This window comes from Pinus tabuliformis, chromosome 2_1 (assembly GCF_031772625.1).
Source record: "Pinus tabuliformis cultivar Carrire ecotype Pingquan chromosome 2_1, CPIR1, whole genome shotgun sequence".
NCBI classification, from domain to species: Eukaryota; Viridiplantae; Streptophyta; class Pinopsida; order Pinales; family Pinaceae; genus Pinus; species Pinus tabuliformis.
The window spans coordinates 1,577,734-1,602,240 of record NC_142299.1 but is presented as its reverse complement, the minus strand read 5'-3'; the positions used below and the strand labels follow the sequence as shown (position 1 = coordinate 1,602,240).

Here is a 24,507-nt window from a genome sequence, read left to right as displayed (position 1 = left end):
CATGGAATACCATTTCACACTTTTTTTCTATGTGTCGTAGCTACAATACCAAAATTACTGCCAAATCCTGACAACTTGGGACACGATTAATGGTTGGAGTGTGGAAACATCATTAACACATTTACACTTTCGAAATACATTTCTCATTCACAGAATCTCCGACAAGTTTCTAACATTTTTTTTTTAATTTTCTTCTAAATTTCAAAAACTAAGTAGATATATTCATAGATAATTGTATATCTAATTCCTCTTCTATCATTACTAAAATTTGGATTACTTGGAATTTTCAAAAAAGGAATCCAATCTCCCTATTTTTTCCAAAAAGTCTTAGCTTTCTTTATATTTTTTCTCCCTATAGATCTAGTCTATTTTAATAAACTTAATAAAAAAAATACTTCCATCTATATCCAAATTTTGTGATCTTTGAACTAAAACAAAACTAATTTACTAATAAAATAAAGGAATCTAATTCCATCCACATTTCATTTGTTTTTTTCCAATTTCGAGAGTAAGATGCTGCTACATCATCAAGGTATTTGGATCTTTGGTGGTTCTTATCACGTCTTCAATTTCAATTCCTTTCCCTCTCCTTCTGGGTGGTATATGGCTTAATTCTACTAGTATCCTGCTCTTTGGTTCAGTCTTATCTAACACTTTATAACCTATAGTTGCCTATTTATTTGGAGTTCATGTAGGGCAGTATTTCTATGATTCAATTATATATTGATGTGTTATTTCCTCGGGGTGTTTCAAGGGACACTGTTATCTCTATTATCGCTAGTTTGTAGTTAGGGAGGGCCTAGTTGGTTTTTTATCTCTTTAGGGGAGTTGGTTGAGGCTGTGGTTTTGTGTATGGTATCCTTTTTATTTGACCTTAGTGCCTCATCAGAGCATGCACAACCATAGCGAGGCTGGTGGGTGTGGCCAACAAGGTTAGTTGTATGCTTAGACCCATGCCAGGAAAGGGTTGTCATTTATCACTCATTGACGTCTCCTAGCATTTAGGAGGAGATTCATCAATTGGAGACCTATGTCATTAATGATCGCTAGGTGTATTTAGATTCAAAAATAATGGAGGAAGTTTCCAATTAGCTCCCTCACCCTGGTCATATCAGGGGAAGAAGGAACCAATACTTACATTCCCTCGCATTCCACTAGAAGATGAAGACTTTGTTAAGTAGAGTTATGAAGGAGAAACATGAAAATAGGAACGATATTGTTTCTTCCCTGAACAAAATCCAAAGGGTGCAGCATTATTGGCAGTATTGTCTAGAGAGAATGGATGCTCTCTTGGGTTACCTGGGCAACCACCTCGAATATGAACTTAAGCCCTTTGCATTAGTTGGTACAAGTGCAAGGAATGATGCTCCTATGACATCTTCATATTCTCGATTCTATTTTTTTTTAGTTATTTTGTTTTATCTTGTAGCCTTGTTTTGATATGGTATGAATGTGATCATGGTAGTTTCTTTATGTTTATGCTATATTTCTCTTTTTACTTGCCAATAGATGAAGTTTCCTTTATGGTGGATTGAGGCTGGTTTATTTTTTGAACAATGGCCTTTCAACAATGTATCTTGAATTTTGAAGGTAATACAAAAATTAACTTGCAAGAAGATTAATAAAGTTTTTTGGAATGTCAGTGTGTGAGATGAGTGAGCATGTCCAACATAGACACTTCACCCATCATTGGGGAAAATAGCTAAATCTTTTAGATAATAATGAATGGAATTTCTACCTTAAACATGTAACATTTTCACTCATCTTCCACAATAAAATTCCAAAAAACTATTGAATATGTTGTAGTACATTAAAAACATACGCACCATATTTATTAGAAAGAAGAGTAAAAGAGTAAATAGTCTTTCAAAACTAGTGACAAAAAGAGAGATATATACCATATTAATAACAAACATTTTCATAATTGTAAAAAGATTAATATATTTTAACTCACTTAAATTTAAGATAGTGGTAGCTTCCCTCCCAGAATCAAATCCGATATTTAACATAATAGAGATTTGTAATTAACTCATAGATATTTGTTTAGCTTAATATCATTTTATCCAATTTTTTTTTTTTTTAATTTATAGATTCTTGTATTATAGTCAAATTGAAAAACTCCAATGAGAATGGAGTAGCAAAGAAAATCAAATATAATACAATCTAGCAAAATTGTTGCACAATTTAAATTAACAAACAAAATAAAATTGTCATCAATATTCAAGGATCCAGTGTCAAGTGAAAACATATAACACAATTTAAATTAACAAACAAAACAAAATCAAATCAAATCAAATATAATACAATCTAATAAATGGAGAGGGCGAGGTCCCCTTAAGAAGCTGTATTAAAGCTGTATTAGACCCAATGATCAATATACATTATGTACAACCATCACATATAATACAATCTAATATCAAGTGAAAACATGTAACATTATTTAAATTAACAAACAAAATAGAATTTTCATCAATATTCAAGGAATTTACATCATACTTCATGTAAACTAATGAACAAAACCTAATAACAGAGATTGGTAAAGACAAGTAATTCTCACCTTATGACTCCTTATCATATTATAATAATTCGCCGATAGGCGTATAGATATCAACTTTGGGTGCAAAGAGGTTTATTGACTTTTTTATTTCCTTAATAATCGACCGGCAGATTTTATGGGGAGCGAATCATGGACCAATGTCCACAAATCCGTCGGTTGTGAAGGGATCGACCAGTTTCATATGCATGAATGCTTCCTTGGCGAATAAGCTTCCAGTGTATACAGTAGCAAGGAATCCCTTAATATCATTTCCATTTGCGTTAAAAAGATTCATTGACTTAATGCGTTAAAACATCGAACCGATTAAAAATCTTAATGCGTTGAAAGTTTTTTTGCCTCGTTCTTTTAAATTGATTAAAATAAAGGAAAAAATAAATATGATTTTTATTTCTTTATCTTTTAAGAGGATGTTAATTCAAGATAGATGACGTGATAAATCAGTTATATATGTTTTAAACGAGGTTAATTAAGTGTAATTTTGTAATTTATTATTTATCAAATGTAATTATGGAATACATGTTATTTATCAAATATAATTTTTAATTTTTAAATTTATTAGCATTTGTACCTGATGTTGCAAAGGAAATGCCTTAAGATATAGAGTGTAGAAAAATAGGGACATTTGAATGGGCATTGTTGAAAGCAAGGGTGGATGATAAAGAGTTGCAATTGAAATTGTTAGTTATGTGTATGCTGAATATAGATATTTTATAAATAATAGTGTGTAGAAGAATAGTGACATGTGAATGGACATTGTTGAACGCAAGGGTGGATGATATTGAGTTACACTTGAAACTATTAATTATATGTGTTTTGAATATGGATAAGTAATAGTAGTGTGTGGAAGAATAGCAACATGTGAATGGACATTCTTGAAAGCAAGGGTGGATAATAATGAGTTATAGTTAATGTCATATAGAGGTTATCCATTAGCAGTTGTTGTTTATGTGAACATATTTTTGTACATTATTTTAAGTTTTTTTTCGTATTCGAAGATTTTGTTTTTCCATATGTTACATATTTAAGAATGAATTGTCACTTTTAAAGAGGGCACACAAGGTTGCTAGCTGTCACAAACCATCGTGAGAGCAAAAATTAAATGTCCTTTTCCTACTACATGGTTTTGTCAACTATGTGTTTCGAAAAATACAAGTGAAAGCCATCAAACTACTTGCTAAAATCAAACTCTAATAGAGTTCAGGCTTCTGTGATCCATATCAATTTAGAAAGAATTCTTCGGCGAAAATCACAAGGAATATCATTTGTCGACGCGTTTGGAACCAAACAGTCAGGACAAGTTGAAGAACAGATCCAGCTTAGCATGTTTAAATAGCTAGAGCAGAGACACCAACGGTTACCTGGGCAAGAGGTTGACTCAAGGAGCAAGGTTAAATTTAGTTGAATTAGGTAAAAAATAAATAAATAAATAACCAAATATATAAATGATAAATTATAATATAATAATGAAAATATATAAAATATAAATTTAGTTACATTAGGTGTAAGAAAAATAATAAATTATTTATTTAATATATAAATGAGGAATAATAATAAACTACTTATTTCTTAATTAAATTAATAAATAAAAATAAAATAAAAATATATAAAATTTTTATATAAAAATATAAAATTTAGTTATATTAGGTGTAAGAAAAATAATTAATTTATTTAATATATAAATGAGGAATAACAATAAACAACCTATTTATTAATTAGATAAATGAAAAAACATATAAATTAAAAAATATAGTAATAAAAGTAAATAAAAATATATAAAATTCATATAAAAAATATAAATTTAGTTATATTAGGTGTAAGGAAAATAATAATAAATTGTTTATTAATATAAAATTTAAGAATAATAATAAACTACTTATTTATTAAATAAATAAATAAATGAAAAAATTAATAAATATAATAGCAAAAAATAAATTAATTATTTAATTTATAGAAATGAAAGGTATCATTAGTAAGGTAAATACATTCATATTTAGTTATATTAGGTATAAGATAAATAACCAAATAAACAAATAAAGATATATATTTATTCCTTTTTAATAAATAAATAAATAATTTATTATTATTTTAATTCTTCGTTTATATTTTTATTTATTTAATAAATTTAATAAATAAATAAAAATATAAACGAAGAATTAAAATAATAATAAATTATTTATTTATTTATTAAAAAGGAATAAATATATATCTTTATTTGTTTATTTGGTTATTTATCTTATACCTAATATAACTAAATATGAATGTATTTACCTTACTAATGATACCTTTCATTTCTATAAATTAAATAATTAATTTATTTTTTGCTATTATATTTATTAATTTTTTCATTTATTTATTTATTTAATAAATAAGTAGTTTATTATTATTCTTAATTTGTATATTAATAAATAATTTATTATTATTTTTCTTACACCTAATATAACTAAATTTATATTTTTTATATGAATTTTATATATTTTTATTTACTTTTATTACTATATTTTTTAATTTATATGTTTTTTCATTTATCTAATTAATAAATAGGTTGTTTATTGTTATTCCTCATTTATATATTAAATAAATTAATTATTTTCTTACACCTAATATAACTAAAATTTATATTTTTATATAAAAATTTTATATATTTTTTATTTTATTTTTATTTATTAATTTAATTAAGAAATAAGTAGTTTATTATTATTCCTCATTTATATATTAAATAAATAATTCTTTATTTTTCTTACACCTAATGTAACTAAATTTATATTTTATATATTTTCATTATTATATTATAATTTATCATTTATATATTTGGTTATTTATTTATTTATTTTTTACCTAATTCAACTAAATTTGACCTTGCTCCTTGAGTCAACCTCTTGCCCAGGTAACCGTTGGTGTCTCTGCTTTAGCTATTTAAACATGCTAATCTGGATCTGTTCTTCAACTTGTCCTGACGATGAACCACACTGGTTGGTTCGAAACGCGTCGACAAATGATATTCCTTGTGATTTTCGCCGAAGAATTCTTTCTAAAAATCAAACTCTCTGGTGAAATTTTCGTAAATATAGGGATGCACAAATTCCTTAACTTGCCAAAACTCTATTAAAAATGACATTTGTCACTACTAACTTCATATGAGATGTCGTGAACTTTCCTTTGGATAAAACCTCAAATGTGTTTTTAATATCCCAATTCAACTCTCGGTGAAATTTTCGTAGATATAGGGATGCACAAATTCCTTAACTTGCTAGAACTCTATTAAAATGACATTTTTCACTACTAAGTTCATATGAGATGTCAATTAAACTGTTTTATTATTATTATTTTAATTTAATGTTTCATTATGCATACTAAATATTTTTTTCATATCAAACTAAATTTAAATGTTTACTCATTTACAAATACTACAACACATACCCCTTTTTCGGATTGATGTTTATGTGTAGTAGGCCAAAACTTGCCAAATGCTTAAATTTCTTTTCCAAAATTTCAGAGATGCCCATTTGAAAACCCTCGATATATTAGTGTCTGATACGAACAAGTTTCGAGCATACTGGTTGTTGGGGTACAAAGTTTTCTGTAAATTGCTACCAAGCAAGGAAGAAGTCAAAAGTGGATTGGTATTAAAACCATGGCCGCAGCTCAAGGACCTGTGTTCTTGTCCCAAAATAAGACACTGCAACTGGGATATGAGGGTGAGTTTTATGAGGTACTCATAGCAAGAGCCCAACTATCCGCCATAGCAAACAAAGGGGGCATACCCTCATCTACAGATACTGTAAAGCAAATGTAGCCACATTTTGAATATTGTTACAGGGGCTTAGAGCATACTATATTGCAGGCTGTAAAGACTCCACATTCAAAACAAAATGGAAAGATAAGATGAGAAACATATTGGATCATAAAGCAATAGAGAGTATAGTGGAAGCATGGGATCCTTATAATTATCGTTGGTCCTCCTTAAGCGTTGCTAAGATTGGTGGCTTAGGCAAGAAGAGTGATATTCTAGGTATCATTTTCATTTTGTTGCTCCTATGGGGCTTCTTAGATTCAGAATTTGAAGGGACCCAACATGGGAAAATTGTTGTTTGGTGGCTTGGGCCTGTAACACATAGACTAGTACTCATATTGGGCTATGCATTTATATACACCCTTTGGCTCTAGTTTTCCAACCATAAATCTCTCTGACAAAAGCACTGTCTTGACTGGAACCCTTCTTATGGTGACAATGACAAGAACTTCATGCAGAGACCCCACATTCTTTACATAATTCTCAATAATCGGTGGTAAGCCAGAAATAAGGTCACTGCAGAAGAAACAAATTCATAGTACATGTGAATTCACCCTGGCAAGCAATCCATTCAAACCTTCTATGCTTTCTCCGTGCTAAATATTTATACTTTTCTGCCTTCCATGGTTCCAAGAGAACATTATGGTCAGAAAAATTGTTGCAATTAGGAAGGGACACCAACCTCCCTGTGGTACCTTATTCAATACAGTTGATAGATAAACACCTTCAGAGATAGAAAAAAACAGAGTGAAGGGTAGTATAAGCAAAATATTTTGTGTAAACGATGTCCCGTGCACTATTTATCATAGATTATCCTTCTAATATGCTCACCAGTGAAGGAAACAAGTCTTTCCAAGTCCCAAAAGTCAATAAAAACAACATATTATCGATACAACAATCAAAGGTTTCTATCTTCCTATATTTTACATCACAATTGAGCATCAAGGGCTGGCACTTCCAAAGGAGCGTGATCAATTCTTCTTAAAATTCACCACAACCAAAATAGCACCATCAAGACCAGTAACAATATAAGTAAGAAAAATAAAATATCTAACCATATATATGCTATTATTCTCCGCTGGTAATCCATAAGTGGTGACGTTTCAAGAGCTGATGCAGATTCAAGCAACAAGCTAGCTAATGTTGTCAATTTGCTGTAAAACATTTGGTAGACAAACTTTGAATCTCAAATTCACCAAAAATGAGCAGGATTAAATAGCTCTAATTATCTCCATATAGCCCAGCTCACATATCCACTATCAAAACTGAAGTAAATTGAAAATGCTCTCAAAAATTTTACCTCTTCCAACACATAAGTTAAAAACACATTGTGACAACTTGTCCATCTTTTACCTATCTAATGATAACCTAAAAATCATAGAACTTTGGTAATCTTCTTCTACAATTCCAAGATTTCAAATCATTATTCATATGTATGGTCTATATAGACTCAAAAGTCATGCATGCTCATTAGTCTCCACCCTAGATTGATGAGCAACATGTCTGCTAAATAAAAGCATAGATAATATACCATAAATTTAAAAATGAATGCATATTTAAAACATGGTAAATGCATAGAATTTTCATTATATACTGAATATCAGTACATTATGATATGAAATAAGGCAACATTTTTCATCCCTGTGGTGGAAAATAAGCTCGAGGGAAGAAACTAAGAGCCATGGACTGTTTTATGATTGAGAATGTTTCTATAATCAATGCTTGACTGGCTACAATGGCTGCCAAAGTGGCAACAATGAACATTGACCAATACATAGGTTACGGTATTTCTTTGTAAAATGTAAAGCCTATGTCCCTTGGGTTTTTTTATCAAATAAGCTGCTTGTCTCGTATACGTGATAAGCAGAGATGGGTAAACCAACACACAGAAAGCAAGCTGCAACAAGCAACCCAAATTTCTCATTATGGTACTAAAACTTAAGGAGGATGAAGCACACAGGTATGATGAAATAGTAATAATTCTGTCCTTGACATATAGCTTGGACCTGGATTGATTTCTTGTTGAAATGGCCCAAGTCTACAAACATGGCCTCGGCACCTGGATCTAATCAAAACAAAGCACTGATGTTAGTGTTTCTATTTGTATAGCTTTAACATAAATAATTGGGATGAAGTTATGAATTTTTTTTGAGAAAATCATTGGTATGGATTTATCAATTGATTTAGAAAGCAATTCCAAGTATACTATATGATAAAATGAGACACATATCATCATGCGAATAATCAATACCTGTTATACATAAGACTACACCTCCAAGCATCACCCATCCTTATTAGTGATATTCATGAAAGTAATAGTATATATAATATGGGTTGAATGCCTTGAATGCTCCAAGATAATATTTCACAATATTATACTATCCTATCATGATGTTGGTCATGAACCAGGCAATCATTATTGTTACACTAAAATTTGTCACCATGACTATTTGCAGTTAGTATGGCTCCATCAACTGTCATACTATCCTCCTTGGCAAGTCTTATACCTCTTCTCTTCATGTCAAACTCTAAGAAAGAGAGAAAGTCTTTAAAAATCTATATAACTCTGGGTACGCAGTTTCTCTTAGCCTTACCTGCGTGTACGCACCTCAAGTTCACATTCCATGCGTACTTGTACGCTCTGTCTGTAAAGGGGTGGGTGCGTACCCCTGTAAAGGTCAAAAGGCGTGAGTTTTACTTCAAAAAAGTTACTTGTGGTCGATTCTAGAGCATTCTAGAAGTTTGTTTGACGTGTTGAGCGCCTCTAGATGGTTCATGTATCCCTATGAAAGAGGAACTGATCCCATCAAGAGGGGAGCTATCCCATTCAAAGAGGGGCTTATCCCATTGATGGTGGACCTGATTAACTTCCTCTAGAGCACTATAAATACAAGCATTGGGCCAAAGGGAGGGGAGGTTGAAAGCTGAACATTCCTAAGGGTAGATGCTGCTGGAATTAGGACTCCCTTATAGAGCTTGAGAGGAGAGATTCCCATCCTTTCTTAGCTTCATTTGGAAGTGGGTGAGTTGATCAAAGTAAAGGAAAACTCTTGCTGGACCCTAGGAGGGACCTGCACAACACCAAGGCTCAGGTTGTAATGGTTTCTTTTGTTTCCACTTAATACAATTAAACTCATTTTTCTCAACAGGTTGTTATACATGATTTGTTTCATATACTCCTTGGTTTGTATGATGAATATGTTTTATTTTATGGGTTATTCAGGTGCTATGTAATCTTTTGCTTGATATTGAATGCAGGTTTCGAAGAGAAGGAGGAACTCATCCGGATCAGCGAGGCTGGACTACTACAAAGCGCTGGACTAAAGGTATGTTATAAACGCCTGATTACTTGTATTCTAAATGCATATTTAGAGAAAGGTAGTGTTTAATTGTCTTGTTTGTCACTAGAAAGCCTTATCTTCTAGGGAGGTCGGTTTTGTCCGCAAAATTGACTCTTTCCGCATGACAAAATGGCGACTCCGCTGGGGAATCCATGGATTTGATTGATTTCTCTTTTGATTGACACTTTGATTTGAGAAAAGTCGTTTTCTTTCTCGTTTTTGACTGATTGACTGTGAATTTGGGTGGAATAGCTTAGGGTTAAGTTAGATTTTATTTTTCTTGATTTTGAGAGCAATACGCACCCTCTGCGTTAAGCTAGTGCGTACCTATACCCACTTTTGTTGTGTACACAGAGCGTGGACGCACCTGTGCAAACAGGTTGCCCGCGTACCCTTGTCAAAAGCTTAGAAAATTTCCATTTTTTCCTTTTTCTCCTATTAGATTTTGTTTATAGCTTATTTTTGCTACCCAGATCCACTGTTCACCTGTCAGAAGCTTTCATCTTGGCTAATTTCATTGGCATTCCTGCTTTAAGCTTTTATCAATTGGGTGTTTTGAGTCTCTTTTTTAAGAAATTCTTAATTTGATTTCCTTTGGTCATTACTTGGAGGTTTGTCTCAGTCTTTTCACAATTTTGCATCTTTTTGCTTTTGTTTTTGCAAAAACAATTTCCCCCTCATTCGCCTTTGAGTATGAGTGTTAATCGCCTTTGAGTGTTAATCGCCTTTGAGTGTTTTTATTTTTGATCTTTGGAACTCTCACCCAATTTTCTCGACTTGCACTTGATTGGTTCTTAGATTACATTAGAATCGTCTTGTGTTTGAGAATTCTCTTGCATAGATCACATTTGCATAATTAGAATTCTCATTTTCGGAATATGAATGAAAAATGTGCATAGATTACATTTGCATACTTTTCAAGTGAATTGTGCTTAGATTACAATTTCATAGTTTACATTCTGAAAAATCAATCGTAGATTTAGATCAGCTTTCTTTGATTTGAATTTACACAAAAATAAAAAAATAAAATGGTTTGAAATTGCTTTGCATTAGTTTTTCTTGATGAAATTAGTGCATTAGAGAATTTGTTATATTTTCTCTTAGTGATCAATTTTTGCATTGTTGGAAGTGAATGGAAACTCTCTCCTTACTTTAGATAGGATTCATCGAATTGAAAAGATTACATTATCTTATTCGATTGTATTCAGTTGAGTCGAGTCATAACACCATTGGTTTCGTATCCATTTACCCATTTGAGTAATAACAACCTTAATAACACAGTGCTTAATTAAAATTCATCTAGTAATTTTTACATTTCTAGTGCTCTGATACACCAACATAGCTTAGGCTAGTGTCTTGGAGTAGGAGAGTAATTAACTCTCCAAGACAGCAAAACCAAACAAGTAGCTCATCTTGTGGTAGGATAAATCCAACTATTACATTTATGCTCTGGGAAAGCTCCTCTTAAAGGAGAAGCACGAGATCGTGTCTGAACCAGTGAGGGGATCAATCCTCCTTCATTGGGAACGACGCCAGATATGCACGTACTACAAACGGTAAACCTCGGATTAACCATTGTCGAGGAGCCTGGGGTCACTTGTCAGTAAACCTTGGATTATTGTGAAGGAGCCGGCAAGGGGATTGAGCTTGTTACTCTGCCCTTGCGTGCTATCAGATCGTAGACTGTTGCCCCAGGTATATTTGTTGCTGTTGGTGCCCTTAGTGACTATTATCTTTAGGGTTCTACCCAAGGTGACGGTGGAGGGAAGATCCCACTGTACCTGGAGCAGACGTCGGCTAGACTCACTTGGATTTTCTGGGGGGTTCACTTCACTCGAGACGGTTAAAGTGGAGGAACTTGGTCCAGTCTATTCATTAAGCAGGTTGCCGGGGTAACTGTTCCACCCGCCACTTCTGTACTGAATTCTTCGATGTTGGATTTCATCACCAACTAGTGTTTTCGGTCCGGAAGGTTACTGTTTGTGTGTTGTTTGACTCCTAGATTTGATAGTGCGTGTTAATTTGTTTGTTTTTTACTTTTAGAGACCATAGGTGTGATTTGTGGATTTTAATTGTTAGGTGTGAATTGTGAATTGTTAATTTTAGTTTTAAATTGTTAATAAAATTCACTGAAGTTGAATATAATGGCAAATGTTCCGGAATTTACCAACCTAGGAACCCCTCCTAACGAGAATCCTAGTACTTTTCCTTACTTTGGAAATGTTGGTCCTCCTTATATGGCTACTTTGTCATTACCTGGATTTACAATAGGTTTACCGATATGGTTATTTTCAACTTCGTTGGCCCAAAATACTCCAATTGTTCCACCTCAACCGAATGCTTCACCTCAACAGAGTTCACCATCTCAACATCACCAACCTTATGTTGACCCTGTACCTTCTTCGCCTAATTTTTATTCCTCCATTTCTTCCTCTTCGCTTGGTAAAAGCCTTGATGCTAGTAACCAGGTGTCTAAGAAGAAGAAGAAAGGGAAGAAGAAGAAGAAGAAGAAGAAGAATCAAGATAAGAAAGAAGTCAACCAACCAACCGTGGCTGTAAGTGTTAGTTGTGTTGAGGAAAACTCCGACATGCATCGTAAACCCAAATACCCTTGCAGGATTTGTAAGGGTGACCACTTCATTGTCAATTGTCCTGGTATTCCAAAGGTCTTGGAAGTATTTTCAGAAAAATCTCATCAACTTTCCATTGATCCATCAACCAGTGATAGTCAGGTTCCTGGGAAAAAGGGTAAAGTTAGGTTTCCTTGTAAGTTATGCAAAGGGAGTCATCAAACTCACATTTGCACTCACATGGATGAAGCCTCAACATTGTTTGAAAACCTTATTGTTCCACAGCAAGAATTTCCAACTGGTTACCGTAAAATTTCTCCCAACCTACCGTCAACTGATGGAGTGATTGATCTAATTTCAAGTACAGTTGATCACACTCTTCCATTGGAGAGTGAAACTCATGTCACTCAGGTTGATGATTCATTAGTTGATTAAGTGGTCGATTCAATTTCATATTCGGTCGATCCCACTTTCCCTTTAGAGAGTGAACTTCATACCACTAAGGTTCTTTTTGTTACATCAGATTCTTCTACGCCGGGGGCCATTTCACCTGTTTCTACAGAACCCCCCCCCAAGTACTGAGGTCTTTTCCTTTGATTGGAATAGACTGACATAACCTCATCTTCCTTCCTCCATCCCTTTCCAAATCATTGTCAAGGCTGGTGGTAGGGACATACATCGTACTCAGGTATATGAAGGTGCTTCTGTTAGTATTTTATCCTCAACTCTTTCGAAAGCTTTGGGTTCCCCTCAGCTCTCGCCTATTACGCAGAATCTGAAAGCTTTTAACAGAACCATTAGTGAACCTTTAGGGATCCTTCCTAATTTTTCTATTACCTTGGAAGGTAAAACTGTCTGTATTGATCTTATGGTAGTTCGAGGTCCCTTGGATTTCAATTTACTCCTTGGGCGAGACTATGTTTATGCAATGAAAGCTGTCGTATCGACACTCTTTCGCATGATGTCTTTCCCTCACAATGGAAGTATTGTGACTGTAGACCAGCTTTCGTTCCCTAGTCTTGTTTCAACTACTAATAATATGACACCCCTAAATGTTCCTAATTCTAAAGTGGTATCTACCCTGCCACGGGTTAATTATGTGGCAACTGGTCCCATGTTTTCAGTTACCGATGTAAGTGAGCCTCTCACTGTTTGCTCATCTTCCTTTGATTTATATCTGGTAATTGACATGGAAAAATCTATGGGATTACTTGAACGCGATGTTCTTATCCCTTTTGAGTCCCTTGACATGTGTCCCTTCCAGAGAAGTATTCTTCCTTCTGATGAAGACCTCTTGGAAGCCATGATCAAGGTGTGTCCATTGACATGTCTTTCTTCCAGTTGGAAGCCATGATCAATGTCGTGAGGAAAGTTCCTTTTACTGTGCCAACCTCGTTAAAAAATGAATCAGTATGTACGAGGATAGTTTTTTCTCTTATCAACCTCGTTAAAAAATGAAACAGGCTAGCGTGAGGAAAGTTCCTTTTACTGTGTCAACCTCGTTAAAAAATGAATCAGTATGTACGAGGATAGTTTTTCCTGTATCAACCTCGTTAAAAAATGAAACAGGCTGGCGTGAGGAAAGTTCCTTTTACTGTGTCAACCTCGTTAAAAAATGAATCAATATGTACGAGGATAGTTTTTTCCTGTATCTACCTCGTTAAAAAATGAAACAGGCTAGCATGGGGATAGTTCTTTTCTTGAGTCAACGTCGTTAAAAAATGAATCAGGTACGAGGATCATTTTTTCCTGTATCAACCTCGTTAAAAAAATGAAACAGGCTAGCATGAGGATAGTTCTTTTCTTGAGTCAACCTCGTTAAAAAATGAATCAGGTACGAGGATCGTTTTTTCCTGTATCAACCTCGTTAAAAAATGAAACAGGCTAGCACGAGGATAGTTTTGTTCCTGTCTCAACCTCGTTAAAAAATGAACTAGGGTGTTAGAGGATAGTTCCTGTTACTGATTCAACCTCATTAAAAAATGAATCGGGTAGGTTTTAGGATATGTAGGTAGATTGTAGAAAGTAGGGTTGTGAGGAAAGTTCCTTTTACTGTGTCAACCTCGTTAAAAACATGAATCAATGTGTGCAAGGGTAGTTTTTTCCTGTACCAACCTCGTTAAAAAATGAAACAGGCTGCATCGAGGAAAGTTCCTTTTACTGTGTCGACCTCGTTAAAAAATGAATCAGTGTGTGCGAGGATAGTTTTTTCCTGTATCAACCTCGTTAAAAAATGAAATAGGTTGTCGTGAGGATAGTTTTGTTCTTGTGTCAACCTCCTTAAAAATTAAACAACTCCCTTTTCAAGGTAAATATTGAAAGTAAACCTTCATTCCATCCATCTGGTTGAATGCAATGAAGCCTAGGGGGCATGTACCTCGCTTTGCATCAGGGAAAATTTTAAGGATGGAAAATTTTCTTGAATTTTAAAACATTGGCGAATCTCACTAATACATAATATGCAAACTATAAAATGTTTATTGATATATTTGTAAAATTATTCAAATTTATAGTGATTTTATATATAGTCTTTATATAATGTTGGCGATTTTTAAGGTTAAATGGTTTTATATTCTAAAATTTGGGCGAATAATCTTTTATAAAAATTGGAAATTGGCGAATATTTTTTGTGGAAAATCATGCAAAATTAGCCCACTGGGCGAACATTAGCCCTTAAAATTTTCCATGCTTTGCATCATTATACTGGGGGCATGCGAACTTTTTGAGCATAGTTCCTTGTCTTATATCAAGCTCATTAAAAAATGAAACAAGGGTAGGTTAAGTAGGTAGATTGTAGAGAGTAGTCATGAGCATAGTTCCTTGTCTTGTGTCAAGCTCATTAAAAAATGAATCAAGGATTTTAGAGCATAGTTCCTTGTCTTTTGTCAAGCTCGTTAAAAAATGAATCAAGGTTTTTAGAGTAAAGTTTTTTGTTAGGTAGATTGTAGAGAGTAGTTATGAGCATAGTTCCTTATCTTGTGTCAAGCTCGTTTAAAAAATGAAACAAGGGTTTTGAGGATAGTTGTTTTCCTGTGTCAACCTCACTAAAAAATGAAACAACTCCCACAAGTCTTTCCAAGATCTTGAAACTGAACCTTCATTTCATCCAACTGGTTGAACGAAATGAAGCTGGGGGGCATGCGCTCTAGCAGTTACGCTTAGGGGGCATCCAGCATAGTTTTCTCTCTGTTTCAAGCTTGTGTAAAAATGAAACTACTTTGAAGCATAGTTTTTCTCTGTTTCAAGCTTTTGTAAAAATGAAACCTATTTCGAGTCAATTTCAGTTATTTTCAAGACTCGTTAAACTCATGAAAATATCGAGAATATTTTGCTATCTTTCGTTCTCGTAAAACAAATGAAAATGCCGAGTTATTTCCGTCTTTTCCTGCTCGTAAATTAAATTGAAAGTCGGCCATATGAGTACATTTTTATCATTTTTTCGAACTCATTAAAACTTACGAAAAATGAAAACCATGAGTATATTTTTATCCCTTTTTCGAACTCGTTAAAACTTACGAAAAAGTGAAACATCAGAGTTCTCTTTTAAGCCCTTTTCAGACTCCTAAAATATGAAAAGATTTCCGAGCATTTCTTTTACACTCGTTAAAACGGAATTAAAAGACGGTCCTCTTATAGCCCTTTTCTGACCGTAAAAACATGAAAAGATTGTCTGATTTTCGTCGTTTCAAATTCGATATTGGAAATAAAACGACGTGCCCTTGATCGCTTTTTACTTTTCAGGTCAAAGACACTAATCAGGAAAGTACTCCTTGGTCGTAAAGATCAAGCGGTTCTCTCAAGTATTATTTTATACTTTTTCGGGCTTGGGAGTCACAAATTTACGAAAAAGTTCAACCCTGGAGTCTTCTTAAGTTTTTTCAGACTCTCTAAAATTGAAAAATGCCGAGTTTCTCCTATACTGGACTCGTTAAAATTTCACAGTAAAGGACCTGTTCGATTACAAACAGGAACGGACCACTCCTTCTTAGGGTTCAAATCAAAACTAAGTTGGACTCATCCGAAGGATGAGCTTATAATCAAGCATATGTTATCCTCCTCAAGCTTGTAAAAAATAAAGAGGTACTTGCCAGAAATGGTGGGGTAAAAGAGAGAAAAATGAGCCTATTTGTTATCCTTTGTCTCAGAAGAAGCCTTATCACCACTCTTGAACACGACACTTTTCATTCACCTGGGTTGGGAAATCCTTTGCCTAACAGTTGATCAAACCACATTGAAAATCTTCAACCGGTTCCGGGTATTAACTTTGGGTCAATTGTCACCAAGCCATCTGTCGTGTTGTTATGTGTTCAAGAGGTCACTGCAAATAAACCATTCATCTACAAAATACCCATCATCCATCTCGACCATCCCTGAGTCAGTCCTTACAGCTACATTTCTTCAACTTGATCTATGATTTCGTGTTGTGGGCTTGCCTGCAACGGGTCGCTTTCTATCGACATCAGCACATTATCTAGAGAGATGACCTAGAAATCGTCAGTACCTTGAAATCTGCATGCATCAATGGCAGGTTTCTCGCCTTTGACGATAGTTTACATCATTGACTTTCGATCGAAGGATTCCATGAAATGTTCGACATCAACTCATTCATTCACATCTCATGGATTGTACTGGGTACTTTGAGAACAATTGACATCACTGGTGGTCTCTCTCACACTTGTTAACAGTTTACATCATTGACTGGTAATCAAGTGGTTTCTACCATTTTCGACATCAACTCATTTATTCGCATGGATAGAATCGTACTATTTCGGGAAGTAGAAATGAAGACCCTGGATTTAGTTTCCACCATCCAGGTTGCGAGGAGTTTTGTATTCATTGTATAGTAGACTAACTATAAACAGATGGCTGCGTCCATACTGTGTCTACATGAGTTTATGATTATGGTGTACTGCGAAATCATTCCTGTATCAGAGCAGTAGTTAGTTTGTTAGTTAAAGTTTTTGATCAGAGTATGGGAATGCCTACCTCAACGATGATATGATCTCATACATGTATTTTGTGTTGAATATTTGCAGGTTCCGACTAGGCACTCCACAAGATAATCCTTGAAATGATAAAGTACTTCACCCTTCCTAAATGATATGAAACCCTAATCTACTACAGGCTTCGTACTTTAGGGGGCAATCTGTTACACTAAAATTTGTCACCATGACTATTTGCAGTTAGTATGGCTCCATCAACTGTCATACTATCCTCCTTGGCAAGTCTTATACCTCTGCTCTTCATGTCAAACTCCAAGAAAGAGAGAAAGTCTTTAAAAATCTATATAACTCTGGGTACGCAGTTTCTCTTAGCCTTACTTGCGTGTACGCACCTCAAGTTCACATTCCATGCGTACTTGTACGCTCTGTCTGTAAAGGGGTGGGTGCGTACCCCTGTAAAGGTCAAAAGGCGCGAGTTTTACTTCAAAAAAGTTACTTGTGGTCGATTCTAGAGAATTCTAGAAGTTTGTTTGACATGTATTGAGCGCCTCTAGATGGTTCATGTATCCCTATGAAAGAGGAGCTTATCCCATCAAGAGGGGAGCTATCCCATTCAAAGAGTGGCTTATCCCATTGATGGTGGACCTGATTAACTTCCTCTAGAGCACTATAAATACAGGCATTGGGCCAAAGGGAGGGGAGGTTGAAAGCTGAACATTCCTAAGGGTAGATGTTGCTGGAATTAGGACTCCCTTATAGAGCTTGAGAGGAGAGATTCCCATCCTTTCTTAGCTTCATTTGGAAGTGGGTGAGCTGATCAAAGTAAAGGAAAACTCTTGCTGGACCCTAGGAGGGACCTTCACAACACCAAGGCTCAGGTTTTAATGGTTTCTTTTGTTTCCACTTAATACAATTAAACTCATTTTTCTCAACAGGTTGTTATACATGATTTGTTTCATATACTCCTTGGTCTGTATGATGAATATGCTTTATTTTATGGGTTATTCAGGTGCTATGTAATCTTTTTCTTGTTAGTGAATGTAGGTTTCGAAGAGACGGAGGAGCTCATCCGGATCGGCGAGGTTGGACTACTACAAAGCGCTGGACTAAAGGTATGTTATAAACACCTGCTTACTTGTATTCTAAATGCATATTTAGAGAAAGGTAGTGTTTAATTGTCTTGTTTGTCACTAGAAAGCCTTAGCTTCTAGGGAGGTTGGTTTTGTCCGCAAAATTGACTCTTTCCGCATGACAATTATGGGTGAGAACATGAAGCTAACTTTACTTGTACCGAGTACCTACACTCTAGATGAAACACAAATGTATTCAAAATGCTTCTCTAAGTATGATGTCAGTGCCATTCATCTTATCAGAATTTCACCTGTTTAAAACAACTCAGACACCATCATCATACTCAGAGAAGCATTTTCAATACATTGGTGTTTCATATAGAGTGTTGGTATTGGGTGAATAAGCGGAGAGAGTTTGGTTATGCTCTCAAAGATTATCCCAAAGAAGAACAGGGAAGTAGCCATGACATAGGTGTTCTGAATTCTACATATTGTAGGTTTGTTCAGGTAATATTTATGTTCGTCGCCTGCTGGAGTGCGGAAATAGCAGAGCCCTAGCAGAGGGCAAGATGGTTCATGGCCATATAGTTAAAAACGACTTTGAGCCAAGAATCTATTTGTGGAATTGTATGATTGACATGTATGTGAAGTGTGGGAGAATTAAGGATGCATGCCAAGTCTTTGACCCAATGCCTAAACGAGATGTCTATTCATGGATTACGGTTCTTACAGGTTATGCAAAATGTGGGTATGTGGAAAATGCATGATTTCAATTTGACAAAATGCATGAACGTAGCATAGTTTCCTGGAATGCAATGATTGCGGCATATGCTCGATGTGGTGATTAGGTTGAAGCCATGGATTTATATAGCCAGATGCAATGGATGGGCATGAAACCTAATGAGTTCACCTTAGCCAGCGTTGTAAGTGCATGTGCAAGCATGGTGGATTTAGGATATGGGAGGAAAATTCATGGACAGGTTGTTAAGCCTGGATTTGAGTCAAATGTATTTGTTGGGACTGCTCTTGTTGATATGTATGCCAAATGTGGGACAGTAGATGGTGCACGCCAAATGTTTTATTTAATGCCGATTCGAAATATTGTTTCTTGGACTGCCATGGTTGCAGGATATGCCCAAAATGGGCAAGCGGACGTGGCCACAAGGTTTTTTAATCAAATTCAGCAGACTAGTATGAAGCCAAATGATTTTACATTTGTCAGTGTCATCAATGCATGTGCTATTCTCATTGATTTGAGGTTTGGAAGATAGGTCCATGTGTATATTATCAGAAGTGGATTCCAATCCCAAGTTTCCGTGTGCAATGCTATTGTTACAATGTATGCCAAAACTCAAACCATATAAGATGCACTATGTGTGTTTGATAAAATGCAGGAACGAGACTTAATCTCATGGAATGCAATTATTGCAAGATATGCACATAATGACCATTATCAGGAGGCCTTAAAGCTTAGTTTCCAAATGAAACAGATAGGTGTGAAACTGAATCAATTCACTTATGCAAGAATTCTCAGTGTAAGTTCTAGCTTACTTGCTTTTGAAGAAGGTAAATAACTTCACGACCACATTATCGAGACTGTTTTTGACTCAAATATGTTCGTTGGAAGTGATCTTGTAGACATGTATGCTAAATCTGGCAGCCTACAATATGCCCGTCAAGTGTTAGATAAAATGCCTGAACAAGATATGATCTCCTGCAATGTAATGATTGCAGGGTATGTGCAGCATGGGTATAGTGAAGAGGCTCTAAAACTCTTTTGTCAAATGAAACACACTGATTAGAAGCCAGATGAGGCAAATTTTGCTAGCATTGTTAGTGCGTGTGCCAACCTAGCAGTTCTTGAGCATGGAAGACACATCCATGCCCACATTTTCTATATGGGGTTTGAGTCACCCATGTCTATGGTCAACGCCCTGGTTACTATGTATGCCAAATGTGGAGGCATAAAATATGCACGGAAAGTTTTCGCGAAGATGATAGAGCGTGATGTTGTCTCATGGAATGCAATAATTGTTGGTCATGCTCAGCATGGGGATGGGGTGGAAACCTTGAGACTTTTTGAGCAAATGCTACTGACAGGCATTAGGCCAGATGCCATAACCTTCCTTGGTGTTATCTCTGCTTGCAGCCATACAGGTCTAGTAGATCGAGGACATTATTACTTTCATTCCATGAGGCATGAACATAACATCACACCAAGAATGGATCATCATGCTTGCATGATCGACCTTCCTGGTCATGCTGGTCGTCTAGACGAGGAAGAAGATTTCATCAATAAGATGCCATTTGAACCTGATGTCAGTATCTGGGTGGCACTTCTCAGTGCTTGCAGATTTCACGGCAATATAGAAATAGGAAAGCATGTCGCACAATTGCTTTTCGATTTGGAGTCACAAAATACTTCTACATACGTGTTGCTTTCAAATATCTATTCTGCAGCTGGCAGGTGGGATAATGCAGCCAAGGTTAGAAAAATGATGAAAGACAGAGACGCTAAAAAGAAGCCAGGGTTCAGCTGGATTGAGATCAAGAATAGAGTACATGCATTCATGTCAGAAGATAGATCACACCCACAAATAGAGGAAGTTCATGCAATGTTGAATACATTGGCCGAGCCAATGGAGGAGGCAGGTTATGCACCGAACACAAACTTTGTCCTCCATGATATGGAGGATGAACATAAGGAACATGTTCTCTACCATCACAGTGAGAAGCTAGCCATTGCATTTGGGCTTATGAGCACACCTCCTGGGGCCCCTATTTGAATAATAAAGAGCCTTCGTGTATGTGGTGACAGTCACAGTGCTATCAAGTTTATTTCTAAGATTGTTGGACGTTATACGTTTTCAACATTTTAGGAATGGAACGTGCTCTTGTCAGGATTATTGATAATACAAGATGAAGTTTGAGCACTATTTTGGAGTGGCTTGAATGATTCTCTATACTATCCTCTATTGGTCTAGAAGTTGCCTCTTGTGACACGCAGAAATAAGGAGAAACATGCTGAGAATATGTCAGTTTTCTCGTAGCTTCTTCATGTGGATCAGGCTCACCTCTAGTAAGTTTCATACAAGATTCTTTATTGCTTTGATAGCATGAATGGATGCGTTAAAATTTTATATGTTAAGCTTGATTATTGAAAAGACGGTTCTGATCTTGTTGCATGACACATAAGACACTTTATTTTATAGTACTCATTTTTAACATTTTTGGTTGTCTTTATAGCTGCACCAGTTTGGCAAATTGTCAAAATTTCCCTTAGGAGAAATGTTAGGAACATCACTTTCTAAAGAGAACAAAAGCATGGGCGAGAAGCAACATTACAAAACATATGTTTTTTCACAATTCTGCTTTTTATATGTTGAAGTGCTAATTTGGTCATTTATCATTATTGAGTTTCTCAGAAGGAGGGATGCAGTCGATCTTTCTTGATCAGGAAACCAACCTGAACTTTTGAATGGAAAGGAACAAATGGCATGTTGATTAATGTCAAACATTGAGGAATCCCAACTTTGGAACTACACGACATTGTTTATGTAAGCCCCCATCATTGTAAGTCAGGTTTATACTAATTTTATATTATTTCAGAATAAAGTTTTGATTTAATTTAATTATAATTTTAAGCTAGTAAAACATCAAGTACCCTAGAATGTTTCCCACTGCTAGATGTATTTTGTTGAAATTTATTTACTCACTCCAGAAATGCTTTGCAGCTAGGCCTTCCAATTGATATCATTTTTCTGCAATTCCAGATGTCAAGTTTCTATTCTAGAGTGATGGAGATGCAGCATTGCGTGTTGGTGGGAATATCGTCAAGTTTCTATTCTAGAGTGATGGAGATGCAACATTGTGTGTTGGTGGGAACATAGACTGGTACTCATATTGGGCTATGCATTTATATACACCCTTTGGCTCTAGTTTTCCAACCATAAATCTCTCTGACAAAAGCATTGTCTTTACTAGAACCCTTATTATGGTGACAATGACAAGAACTTCATGTAGAGACCCCACATTCTTTACATAATTCTCAATAATTGGTGGTAAGCCAGAAATAAGGTCACTGCAGAAGAAACAAATTCCTGGTACACGTGAATTCACCCTGGCAAGTAATCCATTCAAACCTTCTATGCTGAGTTTTCTCCGTGCTAAATATTTATACTTTTCTGCCTTCCATAGTTCCAAGAGAACATTATGGTTAGAAAAATTGTTGCAATTAGGAAGGGACACCAACCTCCTGTTGTGGCCACCAACAACCCCCCTTTTTATTTAGTGTTGTGACTAATACTAAATAAATGGGGACCCTTAGTCAAAAAATTCAAAACATCAATTAGTGATTGTATTTCCTTTTCAATAAAACTTACCATCGTAAACTTAAGAAAAGACCTTTGCGAAATCTTAAAAACTTAAGTTTTGTGATGAGGGAAGAAAAAATCACTCCTTAAAGGATATCACATCGTAGAAAAGATAACAGCATGCCTACTTACAAGCTAAATTCTAAAATCGCGAGAATGCGATGCGAAATTTCATAAGGTTAAACATATATCACATCATAGTTCTTAGAAGATCAATTATTAAAAAACCGTAGAAAATGGCGATATGCGATAGCGCATATCGCAAAATCGCACCTCGCAAGGAACTGCTTGACACAAAACATGCATTTATTATCATTATGTGATGTTGCGACCATGCGATATTGCAACCATACTATATTGCGATTATACGATGTTGCGACCATGCAATACTACGAAATTGTGATAAAGCGCTAATGCGATCTTGCGATTATGCGATGCAATGATCTGCGATATTGCAAAGCAAATCGAAAAATCGCTTCATCGCAGATTTTTCGGGCTCAGTATTCAAGGAAAAAGCTGTTTCCATAAGATGAACTGGTTATGCGCTTTAATGCTCATTAATAATGTAGTTTCTAGTTGTTAATGAAATATTGTTTCGTGTTTATTGAAGAGCCAGTTCACGTAAGGTGGTATACTTTTTGCACGTCTTCAGCATTTAAAGCTTTCCCATCACTGTTCTTATCATTACTTTCACCTCACTTGTAAACTGCAGGAATGAAGAATGAAAAGCTATACAAAGCAGCAAACAAGAAGCTATGGGGAAGAAAGGTAAGGCTCCAATGTCTGAAGATAAATAAATGGCGCCCTTTTTCACAGACACCGAATGCAATAGAGAAGCGGGTATTTCCACCTGGGAAGGCATGTATAATCTACTCGAAGAAGAAGATCCTAAGGTAATGGGATTTATGACTACTACAGGCTCATCAAACTCGTCTGAAGCATCAGTTGGAGACTTAGCTTGTTCATTCCTGCACCGGATAGCAGCAAGATCCAAAATTCTCCCCTACACGGACATGATTAAGTGGGTACTGGATAGCGCCGATATTAAGAACAGATAGTTTAAAACTTAGGGCCAAGGACTTATCGGCTCATTTGCTCAACAAGATTTGAAACTTATGTATCATTTGCCAAAACCTCGGGCGATTTACAAGAAACAGTTCATGGAGAAGTTTGCCAAAGAAAATGAAGACCTAGCAGAATCCACTAAAGACTGGTCAAGAAGGGATGAATTGCTGAAAAATGATAAACATGGTATGTATAGTACTGGTTCCCTCACTTCCCCATATTGCTTTGCTGCTGCTATGATCTATAGGCTTTACGGGAGGCCAGATATTAAAAAAATTTCATCCGATATGGCTACCATTGTTGGATGATGCCATTAATTCTATTATTTTGGATTGGTCTAGAATACTGTCAGATAACTTAGCTACTGCCATTGTAAATTACCGATCTGAAAGAACTACTTCCCAAAGAATTTATCCCCCATTTAGTTTATCGGCATATGTGATGGATGCAATTTGCTATGTTTCAAAGTTTCCTGTAATGGGATAGAAATGGACAACTCAAGACCCTCTACCCATTCATGTTTATCATAAAGAGTTGTGGGATTCTAAATTCCCCCCATTTTTCTACAAAATTTGTTCGGAAGTCATGTTACCCCTCTACAAGATATTGTACGAAAAAGATGCTCCAAAATTCTCTCCGGAAGCAGAAGCAGACATACAAACAGTCGCAAAATTGTTTGGAGAGGAATTGTTTACATATGTTAGAGTCTTCGGAAGTACCACTTCCCCTCACATCTTACCTTTGTATGTTCTCGATAAACTCTTGGCAAGAGAAATTGCTTATCAAACCTGCGGAGAG

General features: G+C 35.3%; 1 pseudogene; it reads left to right on the top strand.

Annotated features, from left to right (window-relative positions):
• Positions 1 to 18,458: 18,458 nt before the first annotated feature.
• LOC149198395 (putative pentatricopeptide repeat-containing protein At3g23330 pseudogene) lies at positions 18,459 to 21,181 on the top strand (annotated as a pseudogene).
• Positions 21,182 to 24,507: the final 3,326 nt, after the last annotated feature.